Below are 6549 nucleotides of genomic sequence, written 5' to 3' on the forward strand. Positions count from 1 at the left end.
AGTCCATTTTCCGCGAAATGTTTTTTTGTCCCATATAGTGCTAGAAGATGAGACTCCTGGCTGGAAGGCACCACACAGTGGATTTACGCAAGTGGTTGATGACCACGGAGACGCAGCAAGGCCAGCCAATGTTTCTCTACCGTGTACAAGTGAAATCGCACATGTGGAGGGACCACAAGCAGGGTGTCCGCTCAACAGCAGCTAACGCCAACACTCTCCACTTCATAGTCCTTCCCGCCCCCGCCCGCTGCCTGGGTCAGCTCTGGGCCCTCCACGTAGGGCAAGATCTTCTCGCTCCTCTCCTGCCTTTCTAAATCCCCCTTCTTCAAACGCCTTCCCATCCAGGAAGCCTTTCCGGATTGTCCCAACCACAGGGTTCATCTGTACCTCTCTCAGGTCAACAAGCATTTGCTTCCTTGTGTCACAACCTGTATGGTCTCCCTCCCACGTGATTCCAGGCAGGCCAGGCGCCCTGACTCAGTGGGTGTCTCCCAGCCCAGAGCCTGACCCTAGGAGATGCTCGGGAGTCAGTTCAGGACTCAAAATAGGGACACACACACACACACACACACACAAAGGAGGAAGAGGAGAAGTGATCAGAGAGTCTCAGAGGAAGTGTCTTGGATGGGACCTAGGCTGGAAGAAGAATGTTCTGGAACAAGAAAGGTCTGAGCGATGAGGCCAGCAGATGCCAAAGGGTCCTAGCATGAGAGGAAAAGGCCATGGGCAGATGGGCAGGCAAGTGGGGCTGGTGGAACAGACGGGGCGTGCCAGGGGTCCGAGAGTGGCTGGACACCGAGTCGTCCAGAGGCTGGGTGGGGACATTGTGGGGGCTCCCCTCTCGGCCTGATACCATGCTAGTTCAGTCAGACTCTTATCAGGCTTTATCACAGCACGTGCAATGAGATGTTTACCGTGCAAGTATTGCCCACACTCGGGCCAAGTGACTCATGACCCAGAAGGAGTCAAGTCCCACTTTGCATTGCTAGGAAGGACGTCTGGAATGTTCTGCTCACACAGGGCAGGGTGCAAGCAAATTGCTGATCCTCTCAGGTCTTGCCTCCTTCCGGCCTGGTGCCCCCCCACCCCCCGCCATTGCCCCAGTTGCTACTCTCTGTGCCTCCCTTCCACTGGCTCCACCCAGGCCTTGTACTCATTGACAGCACACACACACACACACACACACACACACACACACACACACCTTGCTTACCTGAAGTCCCCGCCAACACCAAATAGGAGGTGAGTGCAACACCTCCTAACAGGACATCTCTCACCCAGGACCTGCTGCCCTTCAAACGCCACCTCCAATGCCACAGGCCTGTTAGTGTCTGATCAGAATAAATAATGACACTGTAAGTAACAGCAACAGCGATGACTGCAGAGCCCCTGAGTGGCACAAACGGTTAAGCGCTCAAGACCAGTTAGAAGGCTGGTTATCTGAACACCCGGGAGGCCCCTCAGAAAGACAGGCCCGGGGTCTCCTCCCAAAAGGTCACAGCCTTGGAGCCCCCATGGAGCTGGTCTCCTCTGCACGCAGGCACCTGCCTGGAGTTGGAACTGACCCACCAAGAACAGCGCCAACCTAAGCCCCCACTGGTACCAGGATGCCCTGCTCGTGGGGTGTGCCGTCCTGGGCACTTCACCTCCATCTCACTGATGAAGGCCAGAGACAGGTAGCCAGGGCTGGTTTCCTGAAAGTCAGAGTATTTCCAAAATATTGACCCACCAGACCGGCATGGGCCCTGCCCCTCAGAGCTCACTCTGAACAGGTACAAAGTGATCGACATGACAGGGAGCCCTCAATGTGGTAAGGGCCTGAGCAGAGCAGCATGGGGAGCGGCTGGCAGCGCCGAGAGGTCAGGACGAGGAAGACTTGAGCCGGAGCGAATCAAGCGGGTGGTGATGGAATGAGAATGGGGAAACTGGGCAACAAGAATGGGGAAGGAGGCAACAAGAGTCAGGAGATGGTGGCAAGGCTGTGCCAAGCTCAGGGCACAGACCGGCAGGTTGACACTGAACAGTGGCAAGTGGCCGAGGGACAGCTCATGGAGGATCTGCAGTAAGCAGAGAAAGGAGTCTAAGCTGCAAGAATTTGTGAACAAGAAATGGAGAGCGGCCTCAGCCAGGAAACAACCGGAGGCTGACATGAGCTGGGCGCCGGCCTCCGCCAGATGCAAGAGTGAGGCACGCTCAGCTGGAACAGGGACTGATTGCAGGGGGGCATGGAGGCGCCAGCCTTACCGCCAGGTCCAGTTGACCCATGTGTGTCCACACAGGCATCCGTACAGCTAGCCATCCACAAAACCACGTACCCCGCCCTCTACCTGCCTGCTACGTAAAGTCAGCGCAAGTATGCGGAGAGCTCCCCACCTCCCAGTATCTCTACGTAACTTCCCTGTCTCACCCCCTCTCCCCAAGAGTGACCGTGCGTATGCTCACAAGAGCCTTCACAGGGTGGCTATGAGCATCAAAAACCAAAATCCATGTACATGGTAGCTCTCTGTGGCAGTGACATCATCTCCTGTCAACTTGAGTGAAGGGGTGGAGTCTAGCCTGTCCATCATGAGTCTGTGTGGGCGTGGCCTTCTCCTGAGGTTTCTGGGAACTCCTGTCTTCCTCCCTGGAGGCAGGACACACACTCTCTCTGCTGGGCATTCCTGTTGACAAACCACATAGAGCTACACTGATGGACCCAGAGCCCTGGAGCTGGAGGAGCCACGTGTAGACCCACACCAGCACCGAGATGCTTCCACTGCCGCTGGAGCCACAAGACTTTCCACCCACTGGCCTGTGATGTTCCTGCATTCAGCGTCATTACATGTGTTGTGTGAATCTGGAGAGAAATTTATAGACTGGTATCCGACATATGGGCTAAAATCGGACTTATAGACTTAATCTGGACTGGACTGGGCTGGATATTAATTACTCTTTGATATAAAGCTCTCTCTTCCACACATGAGTGTCCCTAGAGTAGGTTCTCTGGTCCCCCAGGACTAACACATGCATTGTTACTTTGAAGGGTTGCTATGATGGGGACTAGTGGTGCCCTAGGGACATGGTGGTTATGCATTGGACTGCAATCCTCAAGGTCAGCAATTTGAAACACCAGCAAGAAAAAGACAAAGATGGGGTTTCTACTTCCCTCAAGAGTTAGTGTCTCAGAAACCCCCTCAAAACAGTTCTTCCCTGTCCTCTAGGGTCGCTGTGAGCCGACAGCCACTCGATCTGGCAGTGAGCATGGTATTTCTGATTTGTGAGTGAGGGCAGAAATCAGTCTGATGGTAGAGTCGTTAGAGGGCAGAAATCAGTCTGATGGTACAGTCGTTAGAGGGCTTGGCTGTTCCCCTAGAAGTCAAAGGCACCATGGGAGAATGGCAGGGCAGTCGGCTTCTATAAAGAAACCCGACAGGACAGTTCTACTCGGACCCACAGGATCCCTCAGAGTTAGTGCCACGCAAAGGCAGAGTCTGGTGTGGTTTTGGGGTGTTAACGTGAAGGGACTCTGGTGGCAAAGTGGCCAAGCACTTGCCTGCTAACCAAGATGATGGCAGTTCAAAGCTGCCAGCTGCTCTCAGGGAGGAAAAAAAATGTGAACCTGCTGCTGTAAAGATTACAGCCCAGGAAACCTCAGGGGGCAGTTCCCCTCTGGCCTCTGGGGTTGTTATTGAGTCAGAGTTGACCCAACAGCAATGGGTTGGGCTCGGTTTCCTGGCAATGACACTGGTCACTTCAGACAACCCAGGGCCATCCCATTTCAAGTCATCTGATTAAAAAACCATAATGCCACTCGTAAAACCACGGTAGTACCCGGATTAGTGGTTGATGAAAAAACCAGGGGACAAGAATCTGTATAGAGTTCTGCCCACTGCCAACTCCCCATGAGAGTGTGTGTCGGTGGCAAAGGGCAGAAAGCATAAGCTTGGGAGAAGCCCACCAGGGCAGTGCCACGGGAGCTGGGCATTGTGCCAATATTGACACTGTCTCATTGTATGTAACTGCCCTGGAAGGCAAGGGGCCCTTGGCACCATCGTAAATGAGGAAATGATGGCAAGTCACTTGCCAGGTGTCACAATGGATCTCTGATTATCTACTGACTAGATCAGTGTTCTTCCCCCTCACCATACCAGCTCCTCCAGAATGGCCCATAGAGGAGGGTGCCTGGGAACCCAGCACATGGCTGGGTCCAGGCTCTGTGACTGTCCCTGAGCACCTGAAGGGTAAGTGGCCTTCATTCCAAGGCCAGCCAGTTAGTTTCCCAGTACCAGCCATGCCGGGTCTTTCCTGAGTCATCTCTCTGCCCAAAGCACCGATGACACGACCAACCCAGAGAGGCATTCAGACAGAGGCAGATTCGTAAACGGGCAAAGATATGCTTAATCTGAAAATAGTACCTGCTGACCCGACTGCTGGTTCCCGGGCAGACCCAGCGCCCACAGGGTACATGAATACACAGAGGGTAAGCACAGGCTATGTGTATGCGGATTCCTAAGCCCTCTCCAGGCCAACGGGAGGAACCCCTTGGCTTAGTGGTCATGCACTGTGCTGCTAACCATTAGATTGGCAGTTTGAACTCTTCCACCGCCCCAAAGGAGAAAAACGAGGCTTTCTACTGCTATAAAGAGTTGCAGTCTTGGAAATTCCCAGGGGCAGTTCTACCCAGATCTACAAGGTTGCCATGAGTCACTGTCAACTCGATGGCAGTGAGTTTGGTTCTGGTTTCTGGACCCAGACCCGCCAAGGAGCCCCGGTGGAGCAACAGGTACGTGCTTGACTACTAACAGGAAGACTGGTTGGCAGCTTGAAGCCCTCAGTGGCTCTGCGGGAGAAAGACCTGGCATTGTGCTTCCTGAGCACAACTGCAGCCAACAACCACACCCAGACCCACGAGGGCAAGTATCAGGAGAGCCCTCCAGGAATCTGCTTCCCCGGGGCCCTTCGCGACAGATCCTGGGAGGGGCCTGTGCATTGTTTGGCTGGAAATGGAGTTCATCTCCAGACCTGAAGGTTGACGAAGGCACAGTCTTGGCGGGTTCCACCAGTCTCTTTCAAACCAGTAAGCCTGGTCTATTTTCTGCTCTTGAATTTTCTCTGCAGTTTTCTTTCACCATATCCAGGACCTTCTGTGAACCCTTTCCGAGCTGTTGGTAGGGGACTAAGGCGAACAAGGAAATCTGGTTGCACTGTGGAGTAAGCATTAGGCTGCTAGCAGAAAGGACAGTGGTTCAAACCTACCAACTACTCCTAGGGAGGAAGATGAGGCTGTCTATTCCCATAAAGATTTAGTCAGGAAAAAAACCAACAGATTTAGTCAAGAGCACGATGAATTGGAATCCACTTGATGGCTGTGGTATGTAGGGACATTAACACCAGGGAAGTATGCATACACAAGAATAACTATTTGAGATTTTAAAAAACAAAGCAAAACTCACTGCCATCAAGTTGATTCTGCCTCATAGCATCCTACAGGACAAGATGGAATTGCCCCTGTGGGTCTGCGAGTAGAAATCCTCACCTTTCTCCCTTTGAGATCAAAAGGATAGCATTCACCCAGGGATAAAATATGGGAGGAAGACGAGGCTTGCTATTCCCATAAAGGGAAACCCTGGGGGCAGTTCTGCCCTGTCCTACAGGGGCGCTCAAGTGGGAAGGGGCCGATGGCAGTGAGGTTTTGGATTCAGATTCAGGAGGATGAGGAATGGAGAGATGGGATGTCATGAAGCAAAGTGTGTGTCAACTGCTGAATGGAAAAGGGAGCTGTCCTGGGAACCTTCACCCAATTGACGAGAAAAGGTGGTTGGGTCAGGCATAGTCGGACCGAGTCGGCTAGCTTCAAAAGGACTCTAGGACAGTGAGCCATCTCGTACCATGCCCACCACCAAGGCACCGCCCTACCTCAGAAGTTCACGCATGAAGACGGCTTACGCCTCTGCAGCTGCAGCTTCGGACCCCCTCCCTTCTTGTTTACCCTCCTAACCAGCTTAAAAACTTGCTCTTCGTGTGTGCGGAAACTCGCTGGGGCTGGCGGCCGGCGGCGGGGCGTACTGTGGAAGGGCTAATTCATAACTTCCAGAACATCTTGAGACTGAGCATCTACCATTATCTTTAAAAGCTACGAAAAGCCACACTAAGCTGGTTTGACACCTGACCTGTTGAATCTCCGTGATGCTGGGTCCTGAGGGAGGTGAAGGTTTTGTGGTCAAGCTCCGTGGCTTGCCGTGGTCTTGCTCGATTGAGGATGTGCAGAATTTCCTCTCTCAATGCAAAATTCATGATGGCGCATCAGATGTTCATTTCATCTACACCAGAGAAGGGAGACAGGGTGGCCTTTAAGACCCCAGACAGCTGTATCTTGGGACAGCTGGACACATCAGCTTTCTGTACATATGCACCCACTTTGTCTTCAGCGATCAGATCATGTTGGGAAGGTCTTGCCTGGCCATGGATGAGGAAGTAATCATGTAATAAAAAAAGGTTTGGGTTTAATGAAAAAAAGAAAACCTTGCTCTTCACCACAGATAGGTGTGACTTCTTGAGACCCTCCCCCAG

The sequence above is a fragment of the Tenrec ecaudatus genome, chromosome 17, assembly GCF_050624435.1.
Source record: "Tenrec ecaudatus isolate mTenEca1 chromosome 17, mTenEca1.hap1, whole genome shotgun sequence".
Classification (NCBI taxonomy): domain Eukaryota; kingdom Metazoa; phylum Chordata; class Mammalia; order Afrosoricida; family Tenrecidae; genus Tenrec; species Tenrec ecaudatus.